At 47.9% G+C, this 22,169-nt stretch overlaps 2 long non-coding RNA genes across 5 annotated transcripts in view; one reads left to right on the top strand and one right to left on the bottom strand.

Annotated features, from left to right (window-relative positions):
• LOC142068678 (uncharacterized) overlaps window positions 1-22,169 on the top strand; it is an 81,715-nt gene that overhangs the window by 9,893 nt on the left and 49,653 nt on the right. The gene's annotated exons all lie outside the window — the stretch shown is intronic.
• On the bottom strand, window positions 72-21,662 carry LOC142068381 (uncharacterized). Of its 4 annotated transcripts, none has more exons than XR_012664609.1 (4): window positions 21,447-21,662; window positions 7,782-7,882; window positions 5,906-6,121; window positions 72-3,663 (listed from the first exon to the last, which is right to left on the bottom strand). It is a non-coding gene; the product is annotated as an uncharacterized LOC142068381 (long non-coding RNA). The 4 variants fall into 4 exon arrangements; XR_012664608.1 differs by having other exon boundaries at window positions 72-5,825; XR_012664606.1 differs by having other exon boundaries at window positions 72-6,121; window positions 21,447-21,657.

The raw sequence follows: 22,169 nt of genomic DNA on the forward strand, positions 1-22,169 counted from the left end.
ATATCTGTTGGGGGAATTAAAGGGACTACACGGTTGCTCTGTAAATAAAGACACAAGGGTGAAGCACCAAAGAAGGCATTGGGACTCTTTATTTGGCCGGCCAACACAGGGCACAGGCACGAGGAGGTGGAAGCCTGTGCGGAACCTGTGACAGGTGTAAGTAACTAACCACTGGAACAACAAGCGTGGTGGAGTCTCCATCGCTGACAATTTTCAAAGCAAGATGGGATGTTTTTCTAAAAGCTCAGCTCTAGGAATTATTTTGGGCCTGTGTTATACAGGAGGTCAGACTAGATGATCATAATGGTTCATTCTGGCTTTGGAATCTATGAATATGGTGATACTCCGTACATTGAAAACTGCATGACACTGAGCAGTAAATAATAGCTCCTTTATGCTCTATTGCTGGTACTGAAATGTTAAAGTTGCCCATTAGTTTAGGGTTCTTGCACGACAAGCCAGGCGTTCAAAGAAACTGGCATGTGCAAAAGTAGCCAAATCTTGCCTTCCCTTTTTTGTTGGGTTCATTCACTGGCTCAGCTGGAGGCCTCTCTAGAGGGTTTGCACAAACAGAGCTGATGCCTGGTGCAATAAGTGGGATTATCAGGATATTTACCTCCATGATCTCTTTACAACATGAAATGTTTGATGGGTTTGGGCACCAAAGCCGCAGGAATTGAGTTAAATTTTTTTGTCAGCCTTCCACTTGGTTCAACACCTTTTCCCAGTGGCCTGTTTCTCTCCTGTGACTGGTTTTAATTAACGTCCTCTTCCCCATGATGTGAATGGTCTTGGTCAAATTGCTGCCTTCAGATTGCTTCCATTGCCCCTCTCTCGCTAAATGCTCCCCCAAGATTTGCATGGAGTAATAGGGAGAATTTGTTCCAGTGTGGCTGGCTGGGTCATGCCTGCCTGAGTTTCCGTTTGCTTGGCATGATTTCTTGCAGCTGATTCTCTAGTCCTAAATTCTCCTACCAGTGTATGTGATGGTGCAGAATGCTGTAGGATTTGGCTGTTTCTATAGCACCTTAGAGATGTGAAATGCTACAGAAGAGCTATGGACTACGCTGGCATTTATCACCTGATTCTATACAGGTCAGAACCCTGTAATCTTACTCAGGTCCGATGACATAAAAATGATGGGGAAAAAACCCTACAAATATTAGTTTTGCTTTTAAAATGAATTTATTTTTGTTGCACTAATGCCCCTCTTTCGCTGACAGACTGTGATTCAGTGTGACCCGAAAGTAAGAAAAGATCCACCTCCAGTGTTTTGAATTTCAAAGTCCCTGCATCTCGGGCCATTGAGTGTTTAAAGACAATTCGGGAACTAACAAAAGCTGCTGCACTTTTCTGCTTTTCATAGAGGTTTCCCCACAGGAATTTAATCCAGATATCATGCACAGAAATATCCAAAGGCTACTTATACCTATGTACAGGAGAGTAAAATTTTGCACTTTCCCTTCAAAGATCCAATACCATGTTAAAGCCAAAACACACCCGCTGTCTGTAGATAGTATAGAATATGCATGTGTTACATTACATGCACGAAAAACTCCTACAATCTGCTTTCCTCACCTCTCTATGTGCCTGAGCAGTGCTTGACCGCGAAGCTCTTCACCCTGAGAACAACCAGTTGGGAAATACCCTACCGAATTTTATAGAAATCTGTCCACTTCCTCTGTTTTTTTAACTCTCATAGAATTGAATAGAGAATCCTTGCTGTCCAGTTCTATAGGATGGTCCCTATACAGAGGATCTCATCTTCTATTAATTTCTATAGAACCCTACTAAGTTTCTACAAATCCCTGTTAAATTCGGTTGGTCTCATTCATGATTGTGTGCTGCCTTAGTGTTGGTGGGGCATTAACTAATGAAACAGGGTAGCAGAGTAGGCTGACTAGAAACGTTTCTGTTGTAGAAAGTTTCTGTACACAATCACTGGTTGTGGTGATAAAGGAAGTGATGGCGTCTCAACAGGTGTGGCATTAAGGATAAAAGTCCAGGGAGTTAAGGCTGGGGGAGGGGGAATTGAAGGGGGCTCAAATGCAGAGACACTGATTAAGAGTCCCTGAAGTCTCTTCACTAAGGGCTCAATCTTGCAAGGCACAGATCACCTCTAGGGAGGGGTTGCTTTACTCTCACCTCTCGTTGATCTCAAATGAATTTATGGGTGCTCAGCAGCTCCCAGGAGAAACTCCCCATTTTGCAGGACTGGGGCCAAAGAAGGCCCAGTAGTCATTTGTCAACTTTGCCCACCCATAAATACCCCTCTGATTCGTGATGAATTAGAGAGGAAAAATTCATTCTATAACCATTGCCTCACCAGTGTATGTTACCTTATCTTATCCAGGGTATTCTGCTTCTAAGCAGAGCAGGTTGAAATATGTGAATACATTTTTTTTGCAGAAGATTTGGGTATAACTTTCACTCTGCAGTTTTCAAAACGGAATTCATTTTTGTTTTTTTAAAATGCTGAGTTTTGCAAACAAATTCTCTCCCAGTGTTTTGGGGTTTGTTTTTTTGCCTTTTGGTATTTTTCCCTTTCACCCCATTTTGCCACTGAAAAAGGGGGAAAGTAAAATAGAGGAAAATCAAAAATCACTAATAGTCCACAATATTATAAGATTTTTTTTTGTATTTGTCCTTTTTTTAAGCCTTTGGGATTGCAATATCATGTGAAATCACTTTTTTGAAAATAAGTATAATTTGCAACCTAACTTTCACACCAGTAGCCCAATGTATTTAATGTTGTCAGATCAATCTCTCCATCTTTCTTTTTCTCTCTTTCTTTCTCTTTCGCTATCAGAAAACCTTCCAATGCCAGATGAAAGAGAAGCAAGTTTTTTCATTTCTTGTTAGATACATAATTAATGACATACTCTCAAAGTGGGAACATTTAGATCAGTTGGCTTTACCTTAAGTAAACTCTGACTGGAGTAAAAACACCCGTATAGTTGGGAAGAGTATAGTTGTGATTCCTTCTCCTAATGAAGCTACTGTGGGTCCTGCCACTGGGAGTCTGGTAATTAATTACAGTTTCTGACTTTTCAATTTGAATGGGTTGGGATTTATTTGTAGAATTTCTTCACAGCACTCGACTTTTCTTTCAGGGGACACTGACAAATAATTTTAGGCCCCAGTAATTAAAACACTTTCTAAAAAGGGATGCAAATAGAAAGTGGTGATTAATCTTAACTAATGTAAATGAAGGGTTGTGGAATGTAATCTGCTGCAGCGCTGGAAGACCCAGTGCTTTCTGCATCGTCCTACTCGGGCCAGGTCTACACCACAAACTTACATCAGTATAACTACATTGCTTAGGGGTGTGAAGAAACCACACCCCTGAGTGACACAGTTATACTGACCTAACCCCCGGTGTAGACAGCTCTATGTTGACAGGAGGACTTCTCCTGTTAACACAGCACCTGCCTCTCAGGGAAGTGGATTAACTACACTGACGGGAGAAGGTCATAGTAGCATCTTCACTAAAGTGCTGCAGTGGTCCAGCTTTTTAAGTGTACACCTGCCCTCAGTGTGTGAGGACAAGAAAGTGAAACAGAAATGGAAAGTGCAAATGACTTGTTTATATGCAGTAGGTAGGAGGGCATTTTGGTACCCTTCTGAAAAACAGCAGCGATTTAAAATCAGAGCAGCTATGTCCTGCAGGGAAAAAAGAGCTTTATGAAGTTTAGTCAGTGTGAATGCATTCATTGTTTTTCAAAAGACCCATGTGTATATCTATCTATTTCTGTGTATACAAAAAAGTTCAAAATAATGCTTTATCACTTCTTTAAACACTTTGGGCTAGATTCATAAAGTACTTAAGCATTGCAATGCTTAACTTTTAGGTGCCGTACTGCCGAATGGAATTCACAACCCGGAGTTAGGTGCCCAGGCTCCCTGTATAATGCACAGGGAGAGTTAGGCATCCAAAATGGGATTAACAGAAGCCAGCATATTGAGCAGGGAGCTAGCCAGTTGGAAATGCCCAGGAAGGGGTGGAGTCTAAGCCCCACCCGTCAAAGGGGAAGTTGATAGTAATGAATAAAAATCAGATGTTAGAAACTGTAGAAAATTGATAAGGGAAGTGAAGGCACACAAGAAGAAATCTATGGCCTGTGGAGATAAACTCCTTATTTTCCTTAAGTTATATTTGGAACAAAAAGAATCTTGACAATTGTATCGATCCATTACTAGACAGAAATGGTTGAATTATCAATAATGGTGCAGAAAAGAGAGAGGTGTTCAATAGATATTTCTGTTGTGTATTGGGGAAAAACAGATCATCTTGTCCCAGCATATGGTGATGGTTACACTCTTTTCATTCCTCTAGTATCTCAGGAGGATGTTAAACAGAAGCTACTTTCAAGTTAGACATTTTTAAATCAGCAGGTCCAGATAACTTGCCTCCAAGAGTTTTCAAAGAGCTCTCCACGGAGCTTGTTGGACCATTAATGTTGCTTTTCAATAAGTCTTGGAGCACTGGGGAAGTTTCAGAAAACTGGATGAAAGCTAATGTGCTAATTTAGAAAAGGGTAAATGGGATTGCCCAGGCTATCATAGGCCAGTCAGTATGACATGAGTGCAAGGCAGGAAAATGGCGCAGATGATATTGGTCTCAATTAGTGAAGAATTAAAGGAGGGTAATGTAATTAATGCAAATCAATATGGGTTTATGTAAAATAGATCCTGTCAAACTTACTTGATTTTTTTAAAAGATTACCAACTTGGTCAATAAAGGTAATAGTGTTGACATAATATACTTAAATTTCTGCAAGGCATTTGACTTCGTACCACACGATATTTTGATTAAAAAACTAAAATGATATAAAATTATGTGGCACACATTAAATTAATTAAAAACTGGCTAGCTGGGCTCAAAATGTAACTGTAAATGAGGATTCATAGTTGAGGGGAGTCTTTCTAGTGGGGTCCTGCAGGAATTGGTTCTAAGCCCTATGCTCATAAACATTTTATCAATGACCTGGAAGAAAACATAAAATCATCACGGAAGAAGTTTGCAGATGACATAGAAATTGAGGGAGCGGTAAATAATGAAGAGGGCAGGTCACTGATTCAGAGTGATCTAGATCCCTTTGTAAACTGGGCACAAACAAAAGATATGCCTTTTTAAATGGCTAAATGTAAATATGTACATGAAGGAACAAAGAATGTTGGCCATGCTTAGAGGATGGGGGCCTCTATCCTAGGAAGCAGGGACTCTGAAAATGATTTGAGGGTCGTGGTGGAAAATCAGCTGAACAAGTGCTCCCAGTACAATGGGATGGCCAAAAAAGCTAATGAGATCCTGGGATTCATAACCTGGAATTTCGAGGAGGAGGAGTAGAGAGGCTGTTTTACCTCTGTAATTGGGACTTGTGCATTGGTAAAACCCCTGATGTGGACTTGGAAAGTGCATGTAGAGAGCTCTGTGTTACCTTGTGCCTGCCTGCCCTGAGGCTAGGTGGGGACAGCATTGTCAGTTCCTTATTTACAGATTACCCAGGGCTAACCACATTCACCCATATCCTTAAAAAAGAGCAGAGGGCTAGATTGGGTGTTGCCCTGGGTTCGCATCAGTTTGATGGTGTCAGAATCTGGTCCGGAGTCTCTTAATTGGACAGCCATTTGTTCTGCTCTGAGCTGCCTCCCCCTTTACTGGTATTTCCAAAGGCTGGCCTGCTCTCTCCCTTGTGGCAGAGGTTTTCTTGCGGACACGCATTCGCACTAAGCAGATGATGATGAATTTGTTTCTACTTAAGAATTTTTTGTTTCAGTTGACACAACGGCGTACGCACCTTCCAAAGGGAGTTATTAGCTGGCTGTGGGATTTAAATGAAAATGACTTCTAAATGCACGGTTAATCAGAGACAGCTGTTACCAACAGCACCAATGGCCTCACCTCTTTAGCATCAGATTAAAAATCATTAATAATAATCAGGGGAAATCCATGGAGGAAGCCGGCAAATTTCCGCCTTGCCAAACGCTTGCACCAGCTGATCTTGATGGCTTGGGGGGACGGTGGACACCAGTGAGCTATCCCCAGTGACCGGGGCTTGTGAGTTGCAGCCAGGAGCGGGTTTGACTGAGCACACATGGATCTCGCATTCTTCAGGCACTATAAAAAGGAGTGTGAAATGAACGATCTTTGGAAAATGCAAACAGGGATGGAAGTGCAGAGCTAAGCGCTTGGCTTTGGGTTTTTTTCCCCTCCTTACAGAGTGATCTGGATTTCAACAACACAACTGGCAAGTGAGCAAATGCTCTCCCTCTCTCTCAATTCCCTCTGCTTTTTATATTAACCTCCGTCAACTTGTCCAAGTTTGTGAGTAGAACAAAAGCTTTTTTCGTGTAAAGTTATGTGCTCGTTTCCAAATACTCTCTGGGGTCCCTCTGCAGATGCCCTTGCTCCACACACAACATCTCTCACCCACAGGCCTAAATGGGAACTCCATGCACCAGTCGAGGGAAGCGCGTGGCGCAGTCATTGCATCCATCCAAGGTTCCCCTCTCTGATGCTCTCCAAGGAGGCATCTGCTCAGGGCTTGTCCTCACATGGAGTTGTTCCTGAATAACTCCATCGGTGGCAGTCTTATTCCAGAACAAGAGTGCCTTTGAAAATGGATTAAACTAAACAGGCTCAAGGCTCTCTTGTTCCGGAATAAGGGTGTCCACACATGGAGTTATTCAGGAACAGCTACTGCACTTGAAAGTCACAGCTGACCTTAATCGTTGTTAGCTTTCAAGAGTAAACAGAGTGAATGGAGGTGTCTGTAAGGTTTTCTTCGGAAGATGGGATGCTGCTGAGCACCTGACTGTTGGATTCAGTTCGCAAAACAAATTCATTTTATCCAGGTGGCAGCAGTGTATATTGACGAGGAAAGATAGTTTTGTGGTCTCTGCCACAAACTCCCTGAGTGATCTTGGGCAAGTGGCTGAGGGCCAGATGTTTCAAGGTGGTGAAGCGCCTGACTCCCATAGAAATCAATTGGAGCACCATGCCTACATACCTGCTAAACATCTGGCTGTGAGGGCCTGATCCAAAGCCTATTCAAGTCAAAGCGAGCCTCTCCACTGACTACAATTGGCTTTAGACCAGGCCCTCAGTATTTCAGTGCCATCCATAAAATGGGAAGAACAGTACTTTTCTGCACTCCTTCTGTCGTATCAGTTTTAACTAAAGCTCTTTGGGCAGGTACTGCCTCTCGCTACATGTCTGTAAATCCCATGACCTGGATCTCGGTCTGGGCCTCTAGGCCCCACACAAATACAAATAATGATTGAGTGTGTCCTAGCCTGGGGAGATTGCCTTTAGATTCCTGACCCAGACTTTGTGATTACCAAAGAGAGCGAGCCTCAGAGGTCTGATATGGAGCTAGTGCAGGCTCTGTTGATGCCCATACAGTGCAGATGTGATTAGTGAAGCTCAGAGGTATGGCTCGTACTGGTGAGCCTCCGTGCGTTGATTTAAGGTCCTCCCTGTAACCAGAGACTCAACAGCGCCCTCTTGTCTTTCCTGAGTTCCCAGAAGCACTGAGAACGTACAGCTTTTACTCTGTGCTCCAGGAAATCAGGCCATAACTTCGAATAGTGCAAGGAACTAAGACCAGATCCTAAAAGGTCCCCTAACTGTGGTTGAAATTGAAGGGAGTTAAGTGCCTACATACCTGTGAGGATCTGAGCCCTAGAGACCAAATGAGTCATTCTCTATCATGTGGAACTAGCTAACACCGCATTCCTTCCCCATTCTGCAGATACCCCCAGCTTCGTTCACTTACCTTGAGCTGAACACATACTGCAGGTGTAGGCTACCAGTTGTGACTCTCCCACATTGTCTGTTTCCCAGACTCCTCTAGCCGGGAGGAATGCAGCTTTGCGCCTAGTTAGCCCAGGGGAAAGAGATGCCGATAATTAGCCCTTCAGCTGCCAAATAATGCTATTATGCAAAACACAGACCTCGTACCATGAACTTCTGCTTAGGAATGTCCCTCCCCACAGCTTTAATACGTCATGAATAATATAAAGGAACAGAGCTATTAAACAGCCTCTAGGTGAATTAACAATTCCCATCTCTCTCAATGACATTCCTCCAGGGAGCGAAGTTGCACTTTGTAAATGGCAGTTGCACGGTAGGATCCCATCAAAGAAGCTTGCAAACATTCAGTCCAGAACAGATAGTCCTTTTTTTTTTGGTGACAAAGACTTCACCTGAAGCATGTCGCCCTTGAGTGCCCAGATGCTGTCTCTCTCCAGCAGACGTTTGGCAATAAGGTTGTTACCTCTCCAGTCCCATTTCTAATTTGTCCCAGCAGGCAAATGGGAAAAGGCAGGAGGCCATCTGGATCAGCGGCTTTGCAGGCAGCACAATCTGCAGAGCAGAGTGTCTCGAGCAGATGTCTGAACCTGGAAGCAGCATCTGCAGGGATCCTGCTTCCACCGAAGCCAGGGTCGGTCTGCAGAGAACAGACTATTCCTGCGATAGACATGCCCCGTGTGTTAGATGTATTTGCACAGATGCTCAACAGAGGGAGCAGGAAGCCAGGTTTCCCACCAGCCCCAGGGGAAATGACAGCCCCACCAGTTATGCTGTGGTAGGGCCAAGTACAGGAGAAGTGATAATGCCAGCTGTTGTTACACATCTCAAAGTGGGTGTGGCAGGTCAGGGGCATGTCCGTAGCCTCACCCTCATTCTGCACAAGCTGATGTTCCAGGTCTTACCCCAGGAGCGGAGTCCACGCTGCTCTTGCAGGCACTGCCCAAGCTGCGTACAGGCAGATAAAACACCAAGCAAACCTCGGTCCAACCCAGCGAGAGCTCTGCCTAGTTTCAACCCACGTTCACTAAGATTTGGAACCCAACCTGGTGAGAGTTGGTCAGGATTCTGCCAGGAACCTCTTGGAGAAAACTTGGCTGGGGCTGCTGAGCAGAACTTGCCTGAATCTGGGATGGACGAAGCGCCCTTTGGGCTGCATATCCGGAGGCAGCCTGTCCCAGAGTCTAGAGCTAACAGTCACCCTCTCTGTAGCTTTGAGAGGAACAGCCGTGTTAGTCTGTATTCGCAAAAAGAAAAGGAGTACTTGTGGCACCTTAGAGACTAACCAATTTATTTGAGCATCTGATGAAGTGAGCTGTGGCTCACGAAAGCTCATGCTCAAATAAATTGGTTAGTCTCTAAGGTGCCACAAGTACTCCTTTTCTGTAGCTTTGGTGTGACTACACCTACCCGATTCAGCTCTCACCACAGCCCTGATCAAAACCTCTCTGTCATGAGCTGCATCTAGGGTGACCAGATATCAACTGTGAAAAATCGGAGGGTGGGGTGGTAATAGGCACCTATATAAGCCCTGAATATCGGGACTCTCCCTATCAAATCAGGACATCTGGTCATCCTAGCCGCATCACAGGCTTTGGGCGTCAAGCTGCTATACACTGATAAAGCTCTTTGCTCCAAGCTGCGGAGTCACTACTCAGCTGTTGACCCTCTTCCCCTGCATTTTGGGGTGAAACAAAGACATCCTTATTTTTGCCTTCCCCTTGGTTCTGCCTCTCTCCCTATTAACTCCTGGCAAAAAAACCCCCAGCCCCGGGCGATCGTGTGCTGGCTAAAGGCGGTGCATGTCGATGTCTGTGCTCGGCTGCTTCTGCCATCTGGAACTGTATGTGTCTCTCTCTTTCTGTCTCCTTCCCAACTAAGCTGAAAACACGTCTGTCCTTCTTTGCCCAGGCTTGTAATTTCTCTCTTCCTCTGCTACTATTTGGCTTCACTTGGTCACTGAAATTTAGGCCCACATGGTCTCTGCTGTTCTAGGAATTACAGCCCAGAAAGTCAAAGGGTGTTTAGGTGCCTAACTTCAATTGAGCCTCACTACTCTGAGGGGCTGGACCTACAACCCGGGAACTATTAACGTGGTGCTACCCACAGATCTCAGGCCACTCACAGAGTTTGGGAAGCGTATTTACTCCCATCTTACAAATGAGGAAGGTGAGTCACACAGAGCTGACGGGACCTGCCCGAGGTCACACAGGCTGTCAGTGGTAGAGTCCAGAGTTCAAATCTTTGGATGCCGAATCCCGTCCTAGCCCCGGGACGCCAAATTCGTTCATGCAGGCAAACATTTGGAGGTTCTTTTGTAGCTATAACTCTTTAAAGCAAATTGCCAGGTGCTATCTCGTTTCTGGGGATGCAGAGCTGCCCAGTTGTCCAATGTGGCTCATGCTTCCAGAGTAGGGTCCTGAGAAAGGGTGAGTTCCTGCAGCATGCTCTGTTCACAGGGAAAAAGAGGCAGGAGCTCTCCAAATTGCTGCCCCTCCCCCCCCGGCCATCCCAACCCATTCATTTGCCTTCTGGCCCATGATGATTTTGCTGGTTTCGCTCTACAGCTGATGCACCCCTGCAAGGCACCGATCCAAACGTGCCTTCTGTTTTCAAATCTGATGGAGGCAGAACCTAGTGCCTGGCGGGCTGCAGCCTGCTGCTGCAGCCCATCGCAATCTCCCAGTAGGCAGGAGAATATTTAGCTCCCAAAGCAGAGAAACAGAAGGCAGTTTACTGCATATAGCCCTGACCTGTCATCCGTTTCCGAGATACAGGTTTCCACGGTGGCTCCAGAACAGTCATAGATGCCTGGATTTTAAAGCTAGAAGGGACCATTATGACTCTCTGATCTGACCTCCCGCCCGACACACCAGAGATGGTCACACACATATTCCTGCATCAAGCCCATTTCATGTGGACATTCTTTAGCAAGACATTCGCTCTGGGTTTAATGATTTTAAGGGGCAGAGAATCCACCCTATCCCTGGTAACCGACCCGCCTCTTGGAAAGCGGCTCGAGGTGCACAGTGTCTTGTACGGCAGTGCCTCAAGCTGGATAGTTATGGCTCCAAGCACCATACCAGCTGCATACTTCCCAACCCCCATGTCCTTGTGGGACCCATGGAGACTTGAGGAACAGAGATGAAGTGACTGGTCTGAAGTCACACAGGGCGTCTGTGGCAGCACCAGGAATTGAACCCAAATCTCTGCCCAAGGCATTGACCCAAAGCCCCTCCTTCAAATGCTTGGAGATTTTTCTCCTCCTTGAGGGGGGCAAGGGAAATCACCTTTCATTTTCTCTCTCACCTCCCCCATTCAATCTCTTCCTTGGAAGCCTCCCCCAGGTCTTTAAACAGCCGGAAGATCATGCCCAAATAAACATTTCTTTAAATGCATGGGTGCCTACTCTGTGGGTGCTCCGGGGCTCAAGCACCCACCCCCAAAAATAGGGGTGCTCACCACCCTCAGGGCCGGATGAATCTTTTGTGGGTCCAGGTGGCTGGACTGTGGCCCTGCTCTGCCCACGCACCGCCTTTTCTCCCTGAGGCCCCACCCCTGCTCAGCCTCTTTCCCCCCATGGCTGCACCTGCGCTCCATCCCGAGACCCAGCCCAGCCTCGAGGACCCCCGCTTTATCCTGAGGCCCTGCCCCCGCTCAGCCTTGAGGCCTCGCCAACCGCTTGCCCGGGAGAATCAGGGTAGGAGAGGAGCACCCGCCGGCCAAAATGGGAAGTCAGTGCCTGTGTTTAAATGTTTCCAGCATTCTGGGGCCCAGTCCTATGGGGGCTTCTTCCCTTCCTGCTCAGGTTGCAGGGGAAAGAGGCAGCCTGGCCTTGTCTCTCTGCAACCTTGCAAATAAAAAAAAAAAATACCCCCCCTTCCAAACCAGGTGCCTGGAGCATTGAGTGATTCTTGAAGCCAACGGTGAAGACAGTAACTGCCTCGAGAGCTGCTTCTAAGCAAAGTCCTCTGAGTAGCTGTGTAGACTGGAGCTCTATCGTTGCTCTAACAGGTTACTGGTAAAAATCCTACCTTTGGCTGCAAATGCACTTTGCTGATTGCCAAGGTCAATGCAATCTTTTAAAGATTAAAATCTTCAACGAGCCACTCACTGTCCCTGCCAACATCAATGCACTTTGCTGAGTGTCACCCCTGGAAGGTTTTCGCTGCTGGTAGGGTAATGGGGAAATGCTCCCCCGTGTAGCCCTGGGGGCAGTCGCACACTGAACAGTCCGCAAACAGTTTGCTGCCTGAGTGCAGCTTGGAGCTCTGCGCAGAGGAAAGAACTGAATGCAGCCATCTCTTCATTTGTGTTTACCATATGATGTCTCTAGCAATTCATCAGTCTGCACAGTATGAATGGAAACCTATTAACTAGCCTTGCAATCAGCTTTGGCCCAGATCTCTCAAGATCTAGGCCTTTGTGGGAATCACAGATGGTAAAGCTAAGAAAGATGCTAAAGGGATCATGTGGTCCCTCTTCCCAGGGACTAGTATGGGATTGTTCCCTATGGGATGCTTTCTAGTGCTTAGTCCAGTCTACTTTTTGAAATCCCAAGCGATGGGGCTTCAACAAAGCCCCTTGGGAGATCATTTCACTGTCAGGGCACTGGCAAAGGAAATATGCATGTATACGATTAGTCCTTGTGCTTCTATCTCCATGAGTTTGAGCTGAGCCTGAAATAAAATGGAGATAACTTCCTGTAGAACTGCCATTGGTCTAGGCTGGGATTTTGACAGTCTGAGCGCAGCTTGAAAGGTATGGAGGCTGTGATTACACTTGGCTGCTTATCTTGGCTATCAGAACTGCCTGGGTGTGGAAGTCTCCAGAGGGATGACTCTCATGTCACTTCAGCATTTCTGCTTCTCGCCTGAACTGAGACTTGCAAAATAATGAAGTGGGGGAGGAAACTGTGTGTGATCTCTTATTCTGGGAGAGCGGTAGAACTTTGCCTTTGCTGCTTGTGAGTTCGCAGATGACACTAAGCTGCGGGGAGAGGTAGATATGCTGGGTAGGGATAGGGATAGGGTCCAGAGTGACCTAGACAAATTGGAGGATTGGGCCAAAGGAAATCTGATGAGGTTCGACAAGGACAAGTGCAGAGTCCTGCACTTAGGACGGAAGAATCCCATGCACCGCTACAGGCTGGCGACCGACTGGCTAAGCAGCAGTTCTGCAGAAAAGGATCTGGGGATTACAGTGGATGAGAAGCTGGATTTGAGTCAGCAGTGTGCCCTTCTTGCCAAGAAGGCCAATGGCATATTGGGCTGCATTAGTAGGAGCATTGCCAGCAGATCGAGCGCAGTGATTGTTCCCCTCTATTTGGCAATGGTGAGGCCACACCTGGAGTATTGCATCCAGTTTTGGTCCCCGCACTACAGAAGGGATGTGGACAAATTGGAGAGAGTCCAGCAGAGGGCAACGAAAATGATCAGGGGGCTGGGGTGCATGACTTACGAGGAGAGGCTGAGGGAACGGGGCTTGTTTAGTCTGCAGAAGAGAAGAGTGAGGGGGGATTTGATAGCAGCCTTCAGCTATCTGACGGGGGATTCCAAAGAGGCTGGAGCTTGGCTGTTCTCAGTGGTGGCAGATGACAGAACAAGGAGCAATGGTCTCAAATTGCAGTGGGGGAGGTCTAGGTTGGATATTAGGAAACACTATTTCACTAGGAGGGTGGTGAAGCACTGGAATGGGTTACCTAGGGAGGTGGTGGAATCTCCATCCTTAGAAGTTTTTAAGGCCCGGCTTGACAAAGCCCTGGTTGGGATGATTTAGTTGGTGTTGGTCCTGCTTTGAGCAGGGGGTTGGACTAGATGACCTCCTGAGGTCTCTTCCAACCCTAATCTTCTATGATTCTATGAGTTATGTCCCTATCCCTCACTCACGCCGATAACTCTTCTACAGCATTGCACCAGCCGCATACCCAGGATATTACAGAATTGTCCCCTAGACGGCTCTTCCCTTGTCCTGCGTGAAAACAGCATCAAGTGCACACCTCCTCTTTGCCTGCTGCTCAGGTGGAAGGAGACTTTGGGGAAGAGGATGTGGGTTCTAGTCCTGTCCTCACTGTGAAATTTAACTGATAATCCGAGATAGCTTAATGGCTGCTCTCCTTCCTATATTAAACCCAGCAGGGCTGCATCTGCCGTGACACTCAGAATGGGGAAACAAGGGCTAAAGGTGGAGAGAATGGCAGGACAGGGGCTGTGAAGGGACAGAATTAGGGAGGCCATCCCAGGTTCTCCTCCCCACTCCAGCAACCATCTTTTTCTACGCTCTCTCCCTCACTTGCAGTCCATGACTGCCTCCAGTACTCTAGTCCCCACACAGGCTTTCCCAGAGCCCCCAGTTCCTTGCAAGCCCCCTGGCTTTCTGAGGCGTGCGACGTGTGGAACACCTCTGTCTCACCAGCAATTAAATGTCACCGATGAAGTGCAGAGAACTTAGCACCTGGGAGCCAGGTGTGACTTTAACGGCCATGCAAACGCCGAATCCCTACCCCATCCCCAACAGACCTGGACTTAGCGCCTGGTCATCAAAACTTACAACACAGCATAAACCTCAACTTCTTCCTAAATCTCTGGAGATTGTTTCCCTCCAGGACCATGCAGGCCCACAGAGCTGTTCTCACCCCTTTCTCTATTGTGGTTGGAGCTAATTGGAGCCATCTGGCAACATGAGCCAGGACTAGTTACCCTGTTCCTTAGTGCAGGGGTTAGCACTTGGGCCCAGGCTGGCTCCACAGAAGAGTGCAGCGGTTCTCAACACAGAGATCTTCCGGGGGGTACATCAGCTCATCCAGTTATTTGCCTGATTGTACAACAGGCTACATAAAAAGCAGTAGTGAAATGAGTACACATTTCATAGGGACAATGCCTTGTTTATACTGCTCTATATACTATACACTGAAATGTAAGTACGATATTTATATTCCAATTGTTTCATTTTATAATTATAGGGTAAAAATGAGAAAGTGAGCAATTTTTCAGTACTAGCGTGCTGTGACACCTGTATTTTTATGGCTGATTTTGTAAGCAAGTAGTTTTTTAAGTGAGGTGAAACTGGGGGTGCGCAAGACAAATCAGACTCCTGCAAGAGGTACAGTAATCTGGAAAGATTGAGAACCACTGCTACGAAGGGTGGTCTGTTACCGCCCCTTATTCCCTGTGTGTAATCTTCATGGCTAATCACCAGCTCGCTGTTCAGTGAGGCTTGCGCAATTAATTAATTTGATATAAGAATGCAATCATGGGCAGTGGGTATTTCAGCCTCCCCTGCCCACGCTCTGCCCTGAGGCCCCCTCCTGCCTCCCACTCTTCCCCCGTGGCCCCAGCCCAGGGTGGGTCCTCTTCCCCGAACCAGGTGGTGGCACTCTGGGGCTGGGGGCACTCCAGCGGGGTGGTTGGTGGGCTGGGCTGGCTGGCAAGCCAGGACTTGGGTCAGCTGTGGCGGGGCTCCTCTGGCCATGGTGGGGGGCTTGGGCGCCCGGTGGAGGAGGGGCGGGGCCGGGGGCTAGCCTCCCCAAACAGGCAGTTCACACGCCGCTGATGAATGCAATGGGCTGGTTTGCGTTGGGTCTCCCTGTCTGCAGAAAACTTGCTAACTTTTTTCCCCTGTGTGCCAGTTGCTCTGTCTGCTGTGGGGAACCACGGTCTGGCTTGGGAGACTTTCCAACAGTCAGAGAACAGGGATGTCTCTGTTGGGGTCTCCCATGGCTTGCAAAGAGCGAGGGGTGAAGATGGGCATCGACTGGGTTCTGAGTGGCTGGATATAAGTGAGGTTGAGCATGCCCTCCCTGCACGGGGGTTAGCGTTTGGCTTTTGCCTTGCAGACAGTACAGTGGGCTGAACACAGGAAAGACAAGGGGGTGGTTTAGGGCTAAAGCATAGAGCAAGGGGTCAAGAGACCTGGATTCTGCTCCCAGCTCTGCTGCAGGCACTGTTTGACCTTGGGTGAGTCAGTTAGGGTCCTATTTTCTTGAAGTAGCTTCTAACTTTTGGTGCCCCTTAGGGCACGCAGGGCCTGATTCTTTCAGAGGTGCTGAGAACCCACTGAATTCCTTTTGAGATGCTGGATGCGTAAGACCTCTCCAAATCATGTGCTAGTTTCTGAAGTTGGGTGCCTCAGAAATTAAAGACCCCCAAATTAGAGGCCACATGGGGCCTTAAGGTCCCTGCACTTCAATTTCCCCAAATGAAAAATGAGATCTGGAGAATGAATTAGTGTTTGTAAAACACCCTGAAGGTCCCACAACAGAAGGGGTTTTATAGTTATTAGAGCTGCAATTAGGCAAGATGTGCAGATAAACTTTTAAACTAGCACCTCGGTTTCATGCAAATGTCCCTTAGTAACAAGGGCTCTGATTTTCTATGGAAGCCAAGTGAGTTAGGTGCCCAATGCCCACTGTAATTCAGTGGGAATTGTGTGCCCATTTCTCTTAAGCTCTTTGGAAAACCACAGCCAAAATACCCTGGCAGAACCATCTCTAAATGGAATTCTGGTGAAGTCTGCAATGGCACTTTGATCCGGAGGCGATGGGCCTGTTGGAAAGGCCTGAATAGAGAGTCTCAGTCCAGTTCTCCAACAGCCAGTTAATCACAAAACTAGCCACTCCAGCTGGCAAGGAGCGGCCCCAGCAGAGTAGCTAAGGATTGACTGACCACTGGCAGACAGCGGTGTTCTCTCTGAGGGGTGTTTGCTCCAGCCAAATGCTGAGGCATGTTGATGGAGCAGGCTTATGCATGCCAACTAGCTCCTGATCCCTCATGTTTGCAGGTGTGGCCGATGGGGGAACTCATACTGGTGCTGCACCTGTTCTTTGGAGCTGGCAGTCTCCTTGGCTGCTGGTCTGGCTCCTTTCACCAACGCTTATCTCCATATGGAAAAAGTGTGCTTTAAAAACGTTCCATTGGTGGCTTTCTACAAGCAGGGCAACTTCCTCCCTTGTTTCTCTGGGGAGTTGTTTCGCGCTTGGTGGACCAGGGTGCCTTATGTTTTGGCCTCTACAGGGTCTCTGCCTGGATGTCTGGTCCCTCCTGGGGCATAGGCCATGCTGAGCACTTGCTATTGCTCAGCTGGGAGAATTGTAAAGGAAGAATTAAGCATTTAAGCAAACAAAACCTGGAAGCTCTGATGGCCTTTGGTCAGAGGAGACACCCTATTGTGGCAGGACACCATGTTTTCTGAGTCCTGGTTGTTTTGCCTGGTTTGCTTTGGCTGAAAGATCCTCTAGCACATCTTGGATTTTAGGATAAACTCCTCCTAGCTGGGCATTGAATCTATTTATGTCGAGGGAAGCGATGCTGATTCAGGGCAAACCAGCAAAAGTTTTTTTTTTATTTAAAAACTGGCAATTCTTACGTGCAGTGGGGCAGAGAGTGCTTCAGACATCTCTTCTCTCCTTAGCCCGAACACCCGCTTCCCTTCTGGTCATAGGGTGGCCTGCTCAGCGCACGCCTGTGGACGAGCTGGGAAGGAGCGGGGATGGATTATAACAGAGGTGGGTCCAGGCTGAAAAATCAGGATTTTTGAGCTGCCAAAAGTGCAGGAGCTTTGGTTTGCGTCCCTTCCTTGGGCCCTTAGGACATCTTGTCCTCCCAAGAATGACTGTGGCGCAGCCCCAGATGAGGTTGAATCACCAGCTGAACAACTGTAATTTCGGCTGGGGTTATGGCTTACAGAGAAAGCACCAAGGAGAGAAATCCAGGCCATGCTAGGCCAATTTATCTAATCCCATTGCCCAAGCGGGGGAGCAGTATTGGTGGTCAGTTGTTAGCTTATTCTCCAGTGCCAAGGGTGGAAGATAGATCTACACCTTGAGGACTCCACTGGCTACCCTTGTTACTTGTGTGTGTGACTGGGCTTGCTCCAGGGTTCTTATGACTCTGACCCCTCTCAAGTGACTGAGGTTTGAAAATTAAGGATCGGTCTTCAAATACTTGAAAGGCTGCCATAGAAAAGCTGGAGAAAAGTTGTTCTCTTTTGCCACAGAGGACAGGACAAGAGGCAATGCGTTCTAACTCCAGCAGAGCAGATTTAGATTTAAATCTCAGGAAAAACTTCCTAACGGTAAGAACAGAAGGACAGTGGAACAGATGCCTCGGGAAGTCATGGAGGCTCCTTAACTGGAGGCTTTCAAAAAGAGGCTGGATTGCCATCTGTCTGGGATGGTTTAGACACAACAAATCCTGTGTCTTGGCAGGGGGTTAGATTAGCTGACCCTTGCGGCCCCTTCTAACCCTATGGCTCTATGATTCAGTCTCTTATTACAATGGGTATCTGGGTGGTGGTAGAGTGTTAGGATGGTACTTTTCAGTGGATGAGGTGAAAAGGGCAGGAGTAGACAGCTCAAAGTTGTGTAAGTGGCATGTGTCTGTGTGTCTATGGAGGTGGGGCGGGGGGCTGCCATATTGAATCTGTGCTTCTTCAGGTCAGCATGCCCAATGGGAAGGGTGCTGGACTGGGAATCCGGAAACCTGGTTTCTAATCTTGTCTTGGTTCTGATTAAGGGCAAGTCACACCCTTCTCTGTGCCTCAGTTTCCCCATCTCTAAAATGGCGATAATGCTACTGACCTTTCTTTGCAAAGTGCTTTGAGATCCACAGCCCCAAAGTGCTGTCCATGAGCAAAGCGTTGTTAATCGTGTTCAGTCCATCCCACCGTTATTTCACCCCTGTACCGAAGGCCAGCCAGCGTGAGAGCCAACAAAAATGTGGCTGCAGCACAGTCACAGACCTAGGGCCTCTGGGAGTCGGGAGGGCAGACGGCCGGGCAGCCTGACAAATGGAGAGAGTTGCATCCCTGTTTTGGCTGCTGTCATTTTGTAGCACCAAAAAGCTGCTCAATGTGTATAGCTTGGCCCTGCTGCAAGCGTAATCTGCAAGTGCTGATGGGTTTAATGGTCCCAGCATGACATGTGAAAGGGGACAAACTGGAAATGAATGTTAATTCTTTACTATCCACCTCTTCGAAAGCACTACATGAATGCCAGAACTAACGAGTCAGCCCTGCCTGCATCCCATGCCCCCTTAATTGCCTCACTGCGTGCAAACCGAGCTAGTTTCTGTCAGTGAAAGACATTTTGTGCTATCTGCAAAGCATTTTTTAAACCAAGAGGCATGCAAGATAAGAACAGCAAAATATCATCCCTTCCAAGTGCTGTGAAGAAGGAGAGGGGCCTGTGGGTGGGGAAGCAGGGCTGTCTCCCATGCCCAGGGATTGCCAAGTATGTCCTGACTAAACACAGCAAACAACTAGTAAAGGGGAACTGTAGGGCTCTGAGGAATTGGATGCAAAGCCCTTCACCTCTGGATGACTGGATCGCACCCGTCCCCAGTTTGGTAGTGGTCAAGAGATGTCACTATCTGATAAACAAGATGCTGTTTGTGTCTATGGAGCAGGGGTGGCCAAACGGTGGCTCGTGAGCCACGTGCGGCTCTTTTACCATTAAAGTGTGGCTCGTTGAGCCCCCAACATGCCCCCCCCACGTACCAGACTGGGTTGGGAGCTCAGGACCTCTGACTTGAGGCAGCGTGGTGGGGTCTCAGGGCTTCTCCCCAGTGGGGCCGGGGGGGGGTGTGTGTCTCAGGGCTTCAGGCATGCATTGGCTCTCGAACGTCTGAAGATTGTCGCTTGCGGATTGGAGGGTCAGTATGTTTGGCCACCCCTGCTTTGTGGTATGGTGCTGGGTGCATTTATAAACACAGTGTTAGATCCTGGAGAGGTCTGTTTTCTGGTTTATGTGAAATTAGTCTGCTGGCCTCAGCCTAGTTCGTACAGGGCAAGTGTCCATTTCACAAAACCCCGCCGGAACTATTAGCACTATTTGGGATCTTTGTTGAAAGCCTCAGCAAACTGGCCAAGGAACATCTGAACGTTGGAGGCTGAACTTTTCATTCATCCTCAGTGGGTTTCTTTCCCCCCCACCCCGGGCTAGAGACGGGCTGGAGTGACAGAGTTTGGATAAGATTCCATTTCCCCAGACTGGGGGATGATTAGATTTCGTGTGGGGATGCAGGTCCAGGGTTGTATGTAGGGAAATGGGCCCTGCATTTGCCCGGGTTGTATCTGCTGGCTCGTCAGAAAGTATCCCAGGCTGTCAATACAGCCCTGTTCACCAGCGTTATATTCACTTATATTTCTTAAAGGAGACATCTGCTCAGAAAGCTCATGAGCATAAATTTTCTCAGGGGACATCCTGTCTCCAACCAGCCTGAAAATACGCTGAGAATAACTCTTGGGATGAAGTGAGCTGTACCTCACGAAAGCTTATGCTCAAATACATTTGTTAGTCTCTAAGGTGCCACAAGTCCTCCTTTTCTTTTTGCGAATAGAGACTAACACAGCTGCTACTCTGAAATATAACAATGAGGGTATCCCAGGAGCTTTTGTCCTCTTATCCCTCCCCACCTTCTATTGCCCCCGTTGCTGTTCCTTGTAGCTAAACTTAGGGCTCTGGCGGCCAGAGTGTCTCTGAAGAGGAGGGCAGTGGGCGACCCAAGGAGGAATTCTGGTTGTTGCAGACAGAGACATGCATGCTGGAGAAGCATCTTCATTGGAGAAGCCGCAGTGTTCACTCCCCTTTGTTGCAGGCCAGCTTCACTGATTGGGAAGGAGGTGTTGGGGTAACGACTCCACCCTCATCCTGCCCTCTCCCTATCTGCTTATAAGCAGCTAGCACCCCTGGAGGCATTAGCAGAGAGGAGTCAGCTTGTGGCATGCGGGTGCAAGAAACTAGGGGAAGCTCCCTGGTTCCTTTTACACTGTCCTTGGGGCCATTAGACTGTAAACAATTGTGGGCAGAGACCTGCTATTTCAATGGGTCTGCACAGAACCAGGCTCCCTGGCAGCACTTAGGAAATAATAAATGGCAAAGCACTGCGTATGCTAGTTAGAAATCTTTGCTGTGCATTGAAGATCTCCCTGCTTCTCCCTGCCACCCCAGCACACAGCAGAGCCTTTCCTTCCCCTCCCATTCCCTCCTAGATCTGTCTCTCTTGGAAATCTGTCTCTGATCCTGTGCAGAGACGGCCCCCCACTGGAGTCTTTTATCTGATCCTTCCTGAACGCTGGATAAAATGGAGCCTGGATCAGAGCCGTTGCTGAGTTTGCTCTTTTTTTGCAAAACCACAACCTGACTGATGAAGTTTTGCAACCTCCAGACATCTCCCAGCTGGATGTAGCTAGTTCCTGGGGCCTGTACCTTGCCCATTCCTGCAGCTGTCTCTCAAACCAATTGCAACAGAGCCATCCCAGCTCATCACCTTCTGCATAGGTTGCAGGGGGACAAGAGCTTAATGATGTGACCTGGTCCCTTGTATGAAAACAACACCCGGCAGGCCGAATTCCTGAATGCCCTGTGACTACTTCTCACCAGCTACGTTGGTGCAAAGGGGTTGCAAAGAAGCCACACAGGGCTCCCATGGGATAACCCTGGCAGAATTCCTGGTGCAGGAGTTGGAGCAGACATAGCCTGAGCGTCCCTATGTTCCAGCTTCTGTAAGGCACAGCTGCAGGGTTGGCCTCATGACGATAAGGGAAGCGCAAGCTGCCTCTCCTTTGTTTCTGTACCAGATTCTGCACCACAAATTGGGCCCAGAGTATGGATTCAGACCTGCTTTTTACCCACCTGGTGCCTAGCAAGTTTTCCACCATCCTCTCCATGCCTTGCTGCAGTGTCCATTTGGTTTGTTCTTTAGAGTCAGTAGCTGGTGGCTGTTGGTGTTAATATCCTGCCAAAGACAGATGGATAAACAAGCCTTTGAGAGCTCTGTGTGTGTTGTCATCACACCCACTGAAGTCAAGGCGTCGGCGATAAACACTGCAGCCTGGCAGAGGAAGAGTCTCCCCTGTCCTATGCACCGTACACATGGGTCTGATTATAAATGTGCTTGCCTGGGTGTTGTGGCTTGGAGAGTGTAACATGCCCCACGCAGACAACCACAGGCTGGAGGAACTGCCTCTGCTGGCAGGTCTGAGGTGCAAAGAGAGGGTGTGTGTGTGGGGAAGATAATCCGTTCCATCAAGCAGAAATTGTGAGGGGGGCAGGGGGGAAGATCATAGGGCTGTTTTATTTTAATTTTAACATGGCATCAAAAAACTGTCCCAGGCCCAGCGGTTTGTTCGCAGCTTATCATCATCCCTTTCCTGTCACGTCCTGTAAACAGGCCAAACAGGGAACCAGATGTTGGACAGGGAGTGCTGTGAATGAAACCAGCGAGCCATTCTGCTTTCTCCTTTCAGACTGGATCTGTGTTAGCTAAACTCCCTGGGCCTGACTCCCCATTGACCTGCACTTTGTGCAGTCATTTACACTAGTGCAAAGGATGTGAAAGTGGGTGTAAAATCGGGG

Source organism: Caretta caretta, chromosome 12 (genome assembly GCF_965140235.1).
Source record: "Caretta caretta isolate rCarCar2 chromosome 12, rCarCar1.hap1, whole genome shotgun sequence".
Taxonomy (NCBI): Eukaryota; Metazoa; Chordata; order Testudines; family Cheloniidae; genus Caretta; species Caretta caretta.